This window comes from Panthera leo, chromosome A2 (assembly GCF_018350215.1).
Source record: "Panthera leo isolate Ple1 chromosome A2, P.leo_Ple1_pat1.1, whole genome shotgun sequence".
Classification (NCBI taxonomy): Eukaryota; Metazoa; Chordata; class Mammalia; order Carnivora; family Felidae; genus Panthera; species Panthera leo.
This window is the reverse complement of record NC_056680.1, coordinates 97,515,616-97,530,337: the sequence shown is the minus strand read 5'-3', so window position 1 is coordinate 97,530,337 and position 14,722 is coordinate 97,515,616.

The following is a 14,722-nucleotide window of genomic DNA, read 5'->3' as shown; positions in this document are numbered from 1 at the left end:
CCCACCCTGCCCTCCCTCCCACCCCCCATCAACCCTCAGTTTGTTCTCAGTTTTTAACAGTCTCTTATGCTTTGGCTCTCTCCCACTCTAACCTCTTTTTTTTTTTTTTTTTCCTTCCCCTCCCCCATGGGTTTCTGTTATGTTTCTCAGGATCCACATAAGAGTGAAACCATATGGTATCTGTCTTTCTCTGTATGGCTTATTTCACTTAGCATCACACTCTCCAGTTCCATCCATGTTGCTACAAAAGGCCATATTTCATTTTTTCTCATTGCCACGTAGTATTCCATTGTGTATATAAACCACAATTTCTTTATCCATTCATCAGTTGATGGACATTTAGGCTCTTTCCATAATTTGGCTATTGTTGAGAGTGCCGCTATAAACATTGGGGTACAGGTGCCCCTATGCATCAGTACTCCTGTATCCCTTGGATAAATTCCTAGCAGTGCTATTGCTGGGTCATAGGGTAGGTCTATTTTTAATTTTCTGAGGAACCTCCACACTGCTTTCCAGAGCGGCTGCACCAATTTGCATTCCCACCAACAGTGCAAGAGGGTTCCTGTTTCTCCACATCCTCTCCAGCATCTATAGTCTCCTGATTTCTTCATTTTGGCCACTCTGACTGGCGTGAGGTGGTATCTGAGTGTGGTTTTGATTTGTATTTCCCTGATAAGGAGCGACGTTGAACATCTTTTCATGTGCCTGTTGGCCATCCGGATGTCTTCTTTAGAGAAGTGTCTATTCATGTTTTCTGCCCATTTCTTCACTGGGTTATTTGTTTTTCGGGTGTGGAGTTTGATGAGCTCTTTATAGATTTTGGATACTAGCCCTTTGTCCGATGTGTCATTTGCAAATATCTTTTCCCATTCCGTTGGTTGCCTTTTAGTTTTGTTGGTTGTTTCCTTTGCTGTGCAGAAGCTTTTTATCTTCATAAGGTCCCAGTAATTCACTTTTGCTTTTAATTCCCTTGCCTTTGGGGATGTGCCGAGTAAGAGATTGCTACGGCTGAGGTCAGAGAGGTCTTTTCCTGCTTTCTCCTCTAAGGTTTTGATGGTTTCCTGTCTCACATTCAGGTCCTTTATCCATTTTGAGTTTATTTTTGTGAATGGTGTGAGGAAGTGGTCTAGTTTCAACCTTCTGCATGTTGCTGTCCAGTTCTCCCAGCACCATTTGTTAAAGAGACTGTCTTTTTTCCATTGGATGTTCTTTCCTGCTTTGTCAAAGATGAGTTGGCCATACGTTTGTGGGTCTAGTTCTGGGGTTTCTATTCTATTCCATTGGTCTATGTGTCTGTTTTTATGCCAATACCATGCTGTCTTGATGATGACAGCTTTGTAGTAGAGGCTAAAGTCTGGGATTGTGATGCCTCCTGCTTTGGTCTTCTTCTTCAAAATTACTTTGGCTATTCGGGGCCTTTTGTGGTTCCATATGAATTTTAGGATTGCTTGTTCTAGTTTCGAGAAGAATGCTGGTGCAATTTTGATTGGGATTGCATTGAATGTGTAGATAGCTTTGGGTAGTATTGACATTTTGACAATATTTATTCTTCCAATCCATGAGCAGGGAATGTCTTTCCATTTCTTTATATCTTCTTCAATTACCTGCATAAGCTTTCTATAGTTTTCAGCATACAGATCTTTTACATCTTTGGTTAGATTTATTCCTAGGTATTTTATGCTTCTTGGTGCAATTGTGAATGGGATCAGTTTCTTCATTTGTCTTTCTGTTGCTTCATTGTTAGTGTATAAGAATGCAACTGATTTCTGCACATTGATTTTGTATCCTGCAACTTTGCTGAATTCATGTATTAGTTCTAGCAGACTTTTGGTGGAGTCTATCGGATTTTCCATGTATAATATCATGTCATCTGCAAAAAGCGAAAGCTTGACTTCATCTTTGCCAATTTTGATGCCTTTGATTTCCTTTTGTTGTCTGATTGCTGATGCTAGAACTTCCAGCACTATATTAAATAGCAGCGGTGACAGTGGGCATCCCTGTCGTGTTCCTGATCTCAGGGAAAAAGCTCTCAGTTTTTCCCCGTTGAGGATGATGTTAGCTGTGGGCTTTTCATAAATGGCCTTTATGATCTTTAAGTATGTTCCTTCTATCCCGACTTTCTCAAGGGTTTTTATTAAGAAAGGGTGCTGGATTTTGTCAAAGGCCTTTTCTGCATCGATTGACAGGATCATATGGTTCTTCTCTTTTTTTTTGTTAATGTGATGTATCACGTTGATCGATTTGCGAATGTTGAACCAGCCCTGCATCCCAGGAATGAATCCCACTTGATCATGGTGAATAATTCTTTTTATATGCTGTTGAATTCGATTTGCTAGTATCTTATTAAGAATTTTTGCATCCATATTCATCAGGGATATTGGCCTGTAGTTCTCTTTTTTTACTGGGTCTCTGTCTGGTTTAGGAATCAAAGTAATACTGGCTTCATAGAATGAGTCTGGAAGTTTTCCTTCCCTTTCTATTTCTTGGAATAGCTTGAGAAGGATAGGTATTATCTCTGCTTTAAATGTCTGGTAGAACTCCCCTGGGAAGCCATCTGGTCCTGGACTCTTATTTGTTGGGAGATTTTTGATAACCGATTCAATTTCTTCGCTGGTTATGGGTCTGTTCAAGCTTTCTATTTCCTCCTGATTGAGTTTTGGAAGAGTGTGGGTGTTTAGAAATTTGTCCATTTCTTCCAGGTTGTCCAATTTGCTGGCATATAATTTTTCATAGTATTCCCTGATAATTGTTTGTATCTCTGAGGGATTGGTTGTAATCATTCCATTTTCATTCATGATTTTATCTATTTGGGTCATCTCCCTTTTCTTTTTGAGAAGCCTGGCTAGAGGTTTGTCAATTTTGTTTATTTTTTCAAAAAACCAACTCTTGGTTTCGTTGATCTGCTCTACAGTTTTTTTAGATTCTATATTGTTTATTTCTGCCCTGATCTTTATTATTTCTCTTCTTCTGCTGGGTTTAGGCTGCCTTTGCTGTTCTGCTTCTATTTCCTTTAGGTGTGCTGTTAGATTTTGTATTTGGGATTTTTCTTGTTTCTTGAGATAGGCCTGGATTGCAATGTATTTTCCTCTCAGGACTGCCTTCGCTGCATCCCAAAGCGTTTGGATTGTTGTATTTTCATTTTCGTTTGTTTCCATATATGTTTTAATTTCTTCTCTAATTGCCTGGTTGACCCACTCATTCGTTAGTAGGGTGTTCTTTAACCTCCATGCTTTTGGAGGTTTTCCAGACTTTTTCCTGTGGTTGATTTCAAGCTTCATAGCATTGTGGTCTGAAAGTATGCATGGTATAATTTCAATTCTTGTAAACTTATGAAGGGCTGTTTTGTGACCCAGTATATGATCTATCTTGGAGAATGTTCCATGTGCACTCGAGAAGAAAGTATATTCTGTTGCTTTGGGATGCAGAGTTCTAAATATATCTGTCAAGTCCATCTGATCCAATGTATCATTCAGGGCCCTTGTTTCTTTATTGACTGTGTGTCTAGATGATCTATCCATTTCTGTAAGTGGGGTGTTAAAGTCCCCTGCAATGACCACATTCTTATCAATAAGGTTGCTTATGTTTATGAGTAATTGTTTTATATATCTGGGGGCTCGGGTATTTGGCGCATAGACATTTATAATAGTTAGCTCTTCCTGGTGGATAGACCCTGTGATTATTATATAATGCCCTTCTTCATCTCTTGTTACAGCCTTTAATTTAAAGTCTAGTTTGTCTGATATAAGTATGGCTACTCCAGCTTTCTTTTGGCTTCCAGGAGCATGATAAATAGTTCTCCATCCCCTCACTCTCAATCTAAAGGTGTCCTCAGATCTAAAATGAGTCTCTTGTAGACAGCAAATAGATGGGTCTTGTTTTTTTATCCATTCTGATACCCTATGTCTTTTAGTTGGCGCATTTAATCCATTTACATTCAGTGTTATTATAGAAAGATACGGGTTTAGAGTCATTGTGATGTCTGTATGTTTTATGCTTGTAGTGATGTCTCTGGTACTTTGTCTCACAGGATCCCCCTTAGGATCTCTTGTAGGGCTGGTTTAGTGGTGACGAATTCCTTCAGTTTTTGTTTGTTTGGGAAGACCTTTATCTCTCCTTCTATTCTAAATGACAGACTTGCTGGATAAAGGATTCTCGGCTGCATATTTTTCCTGTTTAGCACACTGTAGATATCGTGCCAAGCCTTTCTGGCCTGCCAAGTTTCAAAGGAGAGATCAGTCACGAGTCTTATAGGTCTCCCTTTATATGTGAGGGCACGTTTATCCCTTGCTGCTTTCAGAATTTTCTCTTTATCCTTGTATTTTGCCAGTTTCACTATGATATGTCGTGCAGAAGATCGATTCAAGTTACGTCTGAAGGGAGTTCTCTGTGCCTCTTGGATTTCAATGCCTTTTTCCTTCCCCAGTTCAGGGAAGTTCTCAGCTATAATTTGTTCAAGTACCCCTTCAGCACCCTTCCCTCTCTCTTCCTCCTCTGGGATACCAATTATGCGTATATTATTTTTTTTTTAGTGTATCACTTAGTTCTCTAATTTTCCCCTCATACTCCTGGATTTTTTTATCTCTCTTTCTTTCAGCTTCCTCTTTCTCCATAACTTTATCTTCTAGTTCACCTATTCTCTCCTCTGCCTCTTCAAGCCGAGCCATCGTGGATTCCATTTTGTTTTGCAATTCGTTTAAAGCGTTTTTCAACTCCTCGTGACTGTTCCTTAGTCCCTCGATCTTTGTGGCAAGAGATTCTCTGCTGTCCTGTATACTGTTTTCAAGCCCAGCGATTAATTTTATGACTATTATTCTAAATTCACTTTCTGTTATATTATTTAAATCCTTTTTGATCAGTTCATTAGCTGTTGTTATTTCCTGGAGATTCTTCTGAGGGGAATTCTTCCGTTTGGTCATTTTGGAGAGTCCCTGGCGTGGTGAGGACCTGCAGGGCACTTCCCCTGTGCTGTGGTGTATAACTGGAGTTAGTGGGCGGGGCCGCAGTCCGACCCGATGTCTGCCCCCAGCCCACTGCTGGGGCCACAGTCAGACTGGTGTGTGCCTTCTCTTCCCCTCTCCTAGGGGCGGGATTCACTGTGGGGTGGCGTGTCCCGTCTGGGCTACTCGCACACTGCCAGGCTTGTGTTGCTGGGGATCTGGCGTATTAGCTGGGGTGGGTAGGCAAGGTGCACGGGGGCTGGAGGGGCAGGCTTAGCTCGCTTCTCCTTAGGTGATCCACTTCAGGAGGAGCCCTGTGGCAGCGGGAGGGAGTCAGATCCGCTGCCGGAGGTTTGGCTCCGCAGAAGCACAGAGTTGGGTGTTTGCGCGGAGCGAGCAAGTTCCCTGGCAGGAACTGGTTCCCTTTGGGATTTTGGCTGGGGGATGGGCGGGGGAGATGGCGCTGGCGCCTTTGTTCCCCGCCAAGCTGAGCTCTGCCGTCCGGGGGCTCAGCAGCTCTCCCTCCCTTTGTCCTCCAGCCTTCCCGCTTTCCGAGCAGAGCTGTTAACTTCTGACCTCCCAGACGCTAAGTCGCGCTTGCTGTCGGAACACAGTCCGTCCGGCCCCTCCGCTTTTGCCAGCCAGACTCGGGGGCTCTGCTTGGCCGGCGAGCCGCCCCTCCGCCCCGGCTCCCTCCCGCCAGTCCGTGGAGCGCGCACCGCCTCGCCGCCCTTCCTACCCTCTTCCGTGGGCCTCTGGTCTGCGCTTGACTCCGGAGACTCCCTTCTGCTAATCCTCTGGCGGTTTTCTGTGTTCTTTAGGCAGGTGTAGGTGGAATCTAAGTGATCGGCAGGACGCGCTGTGAGCCCCGCGTCCTCCTACGCCGCCATCTTCCGGAACCTCCCGCTGTAAATGAAACATTCTTACAAATATGTTGAAAGCCTGTCAATAATTTTTTTTTTTACTAAGTTGCAAAATTTTTATCTGTCTTAAACACACGCTCATCAGATAAAATAATTTGTTTAAGCTTTCTTTTTTTTTTTTTTTTCAACATTTTTTTTATTTATTTTTGGGACAGAGAGAGACAGAGCATGAACAGGGGAGGGTCAGAGAGAGGGAGACACAGAATCGGAAACAGGCTCCAGGCTCCGAGCCATCAGCCCAGAGCCTGACGCGGGGCTCGAACTCACGGACGGCGAGATCGTGACCTGGCTGAAGTCGGACGCTTAACCACTGCGCCACCCAGGCGCCCCTGTTTAAGCTTCCTAATGCAATAGGCCATCTTCCCACTTCAGTTAAAATTCTTACATGCCCGCAACTGTCATCATTTACTTTTGTTTCTCTAACTGTCCATATTGATTTCAGTGGTAAAATAGTAACAGTAATTATTCTAATGGATGATTAAATTGAAGACAACTACTATTAATCTACGGTTGCTTTTCAAATAGTACTATTTTTTTTTCTATAGATAATTTTATAGACCTGAACGATCCTCTAATCTTCTTCTTAAACCTCTGACAAATCTTTTTAGAAATGGTTCTGAGACCCTCCTTTCACTCTGGGTTTCCCTTGGGATTCCCACCTAAATTCTTCTTCCCTCCTTTTATTTGCCTTTTAACTCAGCTGTTGCCATGGAGTCAACAGTAGCAATGATCCCCAATCAATAGCTGTCTGATTTCTCAGATTCAGCTCAATGTAATAACTGTGTCTCTGTGGTATTTTTTATATTTGTAAGACCAGCATCATCTCAATTTTAAATATTCAAAGCTTTATTAATTGATGCATATATTTTTCCTGCAGTTTGTATTTCTTTGCATAAGATTTTGCTATTCTCAATAAGCATGACTTAATGAATGATAACTAAAATAAATTCACAGAAATAAATGTTCTTTGTATTCTGGTTCTAGACTGATCCCATGTGGAAGCCTCTATCTTCACAGTGAATATCTAGAAATAACAGAAAAGATGTGTGATTTAAACATCTATTAACACAATAACCTTGGAAGAACCTTAGAAAGATGCTAATGAAACATATAGAATTAAATATGAGGGAAACAGTACTAAAACATTAATGGGAGCCTGCTGGTTCTAGACAACATGGAGGAAACACATTCCATTTTATTCCTTCCAGTAATCACAATTAAATTTTAGAAACCTAATGTAAGACACAGAAGAATCTGAAGATAGGAGAAAATAAGTGGAATGGCTAGAGACCTTGGGACTTAAGGAACACCCTGGCAGTGAGTTCTCTGAGTTTTTCTTGCCTTATAAATACCTGTCTGAATGCTAGACAGGCCCACAATTGAGAAACACCAAGAGTCACAGACAAAATAGCCCCAAGAAAAGTCTGATTTCTCTAGCCAGAGGACCAGGAAAAGGGTGGTCCAACAAGACAGAAACACTGTAACCATATCTTCCTGTCCTTGAGGTAAACACTGTGAAAAACACCACATTCCTCTCCCACCAGAGCCCAGAGCCAGGGTGCAGAGCTCTGTTTTTGCCCTTCCCTTTGTGATGAGGGGGAGGTGCCCTTCCCCAAAGACCTCGTGGGCAGAACTTTGACTTCCATATGCTCTTTTCAGCAACAGTAGTGCTCTTCCCTGCAGAGTCTTGGGGCATAACTCGGACTTTGACTGTCTTTCTACAATAACAGAAATGTGCTCCTTGTGCACAGAGCCTGTCTGTAGAACTCTGACTTATAACCCCATTTTAGTGACTGGGAGGGGACCATTGCCACATAAGTCAGAGGATAAAGACTTATCTTCCAAACTCTGCCCTCTGCAATAGAGCTGGTGTCCCTCCACCTACTCAGACGGTGCTGAGAGGCTTGGCATGCAGTGTTGTCATCTGAGTAGCACAGGCAGAGCAGATCAGAATAATATGGCAGAGGCTTGAAAGACTACTGACATTTGAACTACAGCACACAAAGAATATCAAGATATGCGTTCTGAACCTAAACAGGTTACTAAAGAAGATTCCATAGGAACGAGGGTCTTATAACAGAATACTCAAAATATCCAAGCTACAGTATAAAATTTATCATATGAAGAATCAAGAAAATGTAGATTTAAATGAGAAAAGAAAAGTAACAGATGATAATACCTAGATGATAACACAGACGTTCAGATTGTCTGAACAGGATTTTTAAGAAGCTGTCAAAAAATGCTTCAACAAGCAATGTGAACACTTCTAGAAAAATAAAAATTAGAAAATATCATCAAAGAATTAGAAGATGTAAAGAAAAACAAAATGGAAATTCTAGAACTGAAAAATACAATGATCTAAATAAAAAACTCAGTGGGTGGGCTCAATAACAGAATGGAAATCACAAGGAAAGAATTAGTGAACTTTAAGGTAAGTCAATAGAAATTATTCAAACAAAAATAAAAGAAAGAAAGAAAGAAAGAAAGAAAGAAAGATTTTTTAAAAAATAAATTGAGCCCTAGGGACCTATGGGATAATAACAAGAAATCCAACATTCATGTTGTCAAAGTCCCAGGAATAAAGTAAAAAGAATACAGGACTGAGAAAATATATAAAGCAATAATGGCTGGGGCGCCTGGGTGGCTCAGTTGGTTAAGCATCCTACTTCAGCTCAGGTGATGATCTCGCAGTTTGTGAGTTTGAGCCCTGCGTCTGGCTCTGTGCTGACAGCTTGGGGCCTGGAGCCTGCTTCGGATTCTGTGTCTCCCCATCTCTCTGCCTCTCCCATGCTCATGCTCTGTCTCTCTCTGTCTCTCAATAATAAAGAAACATTAGAAAAAAATTTAAATAAATAAATAAAGCAATAATGGCTAACAATTTCCCAAATTTTATAAAAGATATAAACCCACAGATTCCAAAAGCTCAGTGAACCACAAACAAAATAAATCCAAAGAAACCCATACCAAAATATATCATAGTCCAAATTCTGAAAACTGAAGACAAGAGAAAAACTTTCGAAAGCAGTTAGGGGAAAAAAAACACAATATATTACCTACAGAGGAATAATGACTTAAATACTAGCTGATAATTAATTAGAAACCAGAGGTCAGAGGTCAAAATTTTTCAAGTGCTGAAAGAAAAGAATTGCCAACCCAAAATTCTATATTCAGTGAAAATATACTTCAGAAATAAGAGGAATCAATATATTCAAATATTAAAAACAAAAGCTAAGAGAATTTGTCACCAGCAAAATAAAAGAATAACTGAAGGAAGCTCTTCATACAGAAACAAAATGATTCCAGAGAAAAACCAAGAACATCAGAAATGAAGAAAGAACTGCTTAAAGGGTAAATATATTGCTAAGTCCAATGGGATATTTTTCCCTTGTAATTTTTAAAAATTGTGTTCAAAGGTTAAAAGTAAAAGGTTTCTTTTTTTTGTTTGTTTTTTTGTTTTTTGTTGTTGTTTTTTTTTTTTTACGAGCCTGGGTGGCCTGAGTCTAACTCAGGTCATGATCTCATGGTTTGTGTGGGATTGAGCCCCACATCAGACTCTGTGCTGACAGCTCAGAGCCTGGAGCCTGCTTCTGATTCTGTGTCTCCCTCTTTCTCTACCCCCCACCCCAAGAATAAAATTTAAAAGAACAAAAAAAAATAAATAAAAAATAAAAATGAATCAATAAACATTTAAAAAAATAGAAATTATAACAACGCCTGATACAGTCTCAATGTATGTAGAAGTAATATTTTTGGACAACTCTATTACAGAGTGGGAGGGTAAAGTAACCTAAATGGTGGTGATGTATTCACATGCAAAATATTTAACAGTAGACTACAATGAGGTATACTTAATATAACCCAGAGAACAAACACTCAGGAAAAAACTATATGAAGAGACAGACCCAATAAATAACACCATAGATAATCAAAATGGAATACTAAAAAAGTACTCAAGTAGCCCACAGAAAGATAAAGGGGAACCTGAGGAATTAAAATCAGAGGGAGCAAATAAATAATAAAAGAGCAGACATAAATTCTGAAAAATCAATAATTACCTTAAATCTAAAAGGCCCAAAGACATCAATTAAAAGACAAGGATGGGCAGAGGGATTTTTAAAAATGACATGACTGTATATAGTATATATAGTATATACCTAACATGCCTCAAATGTAGTGATAGGTTAAAGGTAAAAGGATAGAAAAAAAGAGAGCATGCAAACACTAATCAGAAGAAAGGTGAAGTGGTTATGTTGATATTAAATGAAGTAGACTTAGGAACAAAGAAAATTACCAGAGACAAAACAGTACATTACGTAATGCTACAAGGGTCAATTCACCAAGAGACTAACAATCTTAAATGTACAAGAGAGTTACAAAGTACACAAAGCAAAAACTTACGGGAAGGAAGAAAGAAATAGAGAAATCCACGATTATAATTGGGGACGTTAACACCCCTTTGTTAGAAATTTGTAGAAACAGCACAAAAAATGTCAGCAAAGATTTGAAAGAATTAGACAATATTACCAATCAGTGAAATCTAATTGACATTCATGAGAACATTTCACCCCAAAACAGCAGAATACACATTTTTTTAAGTGTTCACGGGACATTCACAAGAGACTGTTTCTTAGATCATAAAATAAACCTTAACAAATGTAAAAGAACTGGGCTCATGTAAAATATGTTATCTGATCAGAATGGAATAAAACTAGAATTCAACAACAGAAAAATCACTAAACACTTAGAAATCAGACAGTCTACATCTAAGTAATCTTGGTGTCAAATAAATAGTCTGAGAGGGACATTTTTTAAAAAATCAACTGAATTAAAATAAAAACACAAAACTGTGGAAAACCATAATGACATACCACTGCATACTTACCGGAAAGGTTAAAAAATAAAAGAGAGTGACAACACCAAATTCTGGTGAAAATCTCAAGAAAATAGATCTTTCACACATTTCTGATTGGAATGCAAAATGGTACAGCTACTCTAGGAAATAGTTTGGCACTTTCTTAAAAAAACTAAACATGCAACTATTATACTACCCAGCAATTGCACTCCTGGGCATTTATCTTAGAAAAATGAAAGCTTATGGTCACACAAAAACCGACAGATGAATGTTCATAGAAGGTTTATTTGTTACAGCCAAAAGCTGGAATCAGTCCAGATTCCTTCAACGGGTGAATGGTTTAACTAGCTGTGGTACATTCATTGACCATGGAAAATTACTCAGCGATTATTTAAAAATGAACTATGCAGCAACTTGGATGAATCTCCAGGAAATTCTGCTGACCAAAAAAAGTCAGTCCCTTAAAATTACATACAGTATGATTCACTTTTATAACAATTTTGAAATGGCAATTTTAGAAAAAGAAGGCAAGGCAAACCTAGTTTCCCTGGGTTAGGGAAAGGAAAGGTGGAAGAAGGGAGGTATTATATAAAAGGGCAACATGAGGGACCCTGGCCGATGGTGGTGTTGGAATTTTTCAGTATCGTGACTGTGGTGATGGTTACAGGAACCTGCAGAGGTGATAAAACTGTACAGCACTACGGACATACCCAAATGAGTACAAGTAAAACTGGTAAAATCTGAATAAAATCAATGGATTTTCTCAATGTCAATATCCTAGTTGTGATAGTACACTATAGTTTTTTTAAACATTACCATTGCAGGTAACTGGGCAGATTGTACAAGAGAGCTCTCTCTATTATTTCTTACCACTGCAAGTGAACCTACAATTATCTCAATAAAAATTTCAGTTAACAATATCTGCTGTATATGGCTAAAGCAATACTTAGAAGGGAATGTATAGGAATAAAATGCTTAAACTTTAGCCCCGTGGCCAGTAATTTTTGCTCAGAAAGCCCTGATTGTGCAGAAGCTTGAACATACTAGTTGTTTCTGAACAAATATGTGTGGTAGATTTAAATGTAAAATGTAATGCTATAAAACTTCTAGAAGAAAGCATGAAGAAAGTCTTTGTGACCTAAATTTAGGTAAAGATTGCCTAGGTATGACTCCAAAGGCACGATTCATAAAAGAAATAAACAATGAATTGGAGCTCATAAGAATTTAAAACATTTGCTCTGCAAAGTACCCTATGTTTTTTTAAAGATTTATCTATTTTTGAGATAGAGCGCAAGCAGAAAAGGGGCAGAGAAAGAGGGGGACAGAAGATCCAAAGCAGGATCTGCACTGACAGCAGCAAGCCCAATGTGGGCCTTGAACTAGGGAGCTGTGAGATCATGACCTGAGCTGAAGTCGAATGCCCGACTGACTGGGCCACCCAGGTCCCCCTACAAAATACTCTATTAAGAAGATGAGAAGACTAGCCAAAGACTGGGAATAAGATAAACAAATTTTCAAATCACATATTCAATAAAATCTTCATATCCAAAATATGCTAACATTCTGAACTCAATAGTGAAACAAACAATCCAGTTAGAAATGGGTAAAAGATTTGAATGAACACCTTAACAAGGAAAATCTATGAATGGTTAATATGTACTTTAAAAATGTTCAGGGGTGCCTGGGTGGCTCAGTCGGTTGAGTGTCTGACTCTTGATTTGGGCTCAGGTCATGATCCTGGGGTTGTGGGAATGAGTCCCACGTTGGGCTCCAACACGGAGCCTGCTTAAGATTCTCTTTCTTCCCCTCTTCTGCTCTCCTCTCCTCTCTCTCTCTCTCTCTCTCTCTCTCTCTGTCTTCCTCTAAAAAATAAAAAATAAAAAATGTTTAACACGATTAGTGTAGTAGATAGAATAATGTCCTCCAAAAGATATCCACCTCCTAATCCCTGAAACCTGTGAATATATTATTTTATTTGGCAAAAGGGACTTTGCAGATGTGATTAAGATTAAGGACCTTGAGATGGGGAGATTATCCTGGATTACCCAGATTGACTCAGTCTAACTAATATGAATCATAAAATGATGAGAACCTTTCCTGGTTACAGTCACAGATACACAACAACAGAATAAGGATCAGAGAAATGCCACGTTGCTGGCTTTGAAGTTGGAGGGAGAGCCACAAGCCAGAGAATGCTGGTGGTCTCTAGAAGTTTGCAAGGGCAAGGAAATAGATTCTCCCCTAGATCTTCCAGACAAGAATGAAGTCTTGCCGATGCCATGATTTTAACCCAGGAATGCCTATATCAGACTTCTGACATATAGAACTATAAAATAATACATGCTTTGTTGTTTTAAGATGCTAAAGTTGTGGTGATTTGTTATGGCAGCAATAAAACACTAATACAAATAGGCATTACCAAAATGCAGATTAAAATCGTGACCTGGATCTCCATGGTTAGAATCGCTAAAAAAAAAAATTACCGGCAACAGCAAACACTAGAGAGGATGCAGAAATTGGATCGCTCATCAATTGCTTACGGGAATGTAAAATGGTACAGCTACTCTAGGAAACAGTTTGAAAGTTTGTTTAAAAACTAGATGTGGAGAAACACCTAGGTCGCTCAGTCGTTAAGCATCTGATTCCTGGTTTCAGCTCAGGTCATGATCTCATGGGTTCAAGCCCTGCATCAGGCTCTGTGCTGGCAGTGTGGAGCCTGCTTGGGATTCTTTCTCATGGCCTCTCCCCCACTTGCACTGTCTCTGTCTCTTTCAAAATAAATAAATAAACTTAAAAGAAAAAAAAACAACTAACCATGGAATTATATGATCCAGCAATTGCACTCCTGGACATTTATCTTCGAGAAACGAAAACTTGGTTCACACAAAACCTATAAAGTAATATTCATAACAATATTATTTGTAATAGCCCAAGCTGGAAACAATCCACATGTCCTTCAATGGATGAATAAATAAACTGTGGTCCATCCATACTATGGAATAATTCTCAGCAATAAATAGAAACAAAACACAACAACTTGACACATGCAACAACTTGGATGGATTTCAAGAACATTATGCTGAGTGAAAAAAAAAAAAAACCAGTCAATCTCAAGGGGTTAAATATGGTCTGATTTGCATAACATTCTTAAAATGACAAATTCTAGTGATGGAAAACAGATCAGTGGTAACCAGGCATTGGGGTTGCAGAAAATGTGGGATCATTAAGGGATAACATGAAGGACTTTATTTGTGATGATGAAACAGGTCTGTGTTCTGATTGTGATGATAGTCATTTGAATCTCTGTGGTGAAATTACATAGAACTACCCTCCCCCCAAAAAACACAGTATATAGCAGCATCATTCATAATAGCCAAAAAGTGGAAACAACCCAAATGTCCATCAACTGATGAATGGATACACAAAATGTTATATATGAAGACAATGAAATGTTATTTGGCAATAAAAAGGAATGAAGTACTGATACGTGCTATCACATGGATGAAAACATTAGGCAAATCTATACAGACAGAAGGTAAATTAGCGATTGCCTAGGACCGGAGGGAGGAGAATCAAGAGTGACTGGTAATGGATACCATTTTCCTTTTTGGAGGTAATGAAAATGTCCTAAAATTAGATTGTGTTGATGGTTGCACAACTCTGTGAATATGGTGAAAATCATTGAATTGAAAACTTGAAATGAGCAAATTTTGCGGTATATGAATTGTATGGCATATGGTATATGAATCATATCTCAATAAAGCTCTTTTTTTTTCTTAAAAGAGTGCACGTAAAAACTGGTGAAATCTGAATGAGGCCCATACTTGAGTTAATAGTACTGTAACAACATGAGTTTCTTGGCTTGACAATCTACTACCTACATCGTACTGAGTGCAGAGTATAGAGGAATTCTTTGCACTGTTTTGCAACAACCTGTGAGCCTTAAACCATTTGAAAATAATTTTAAGAAAAGGAAGCTGCTCCATGCACAGGGCTGGAAGATTTGAAAT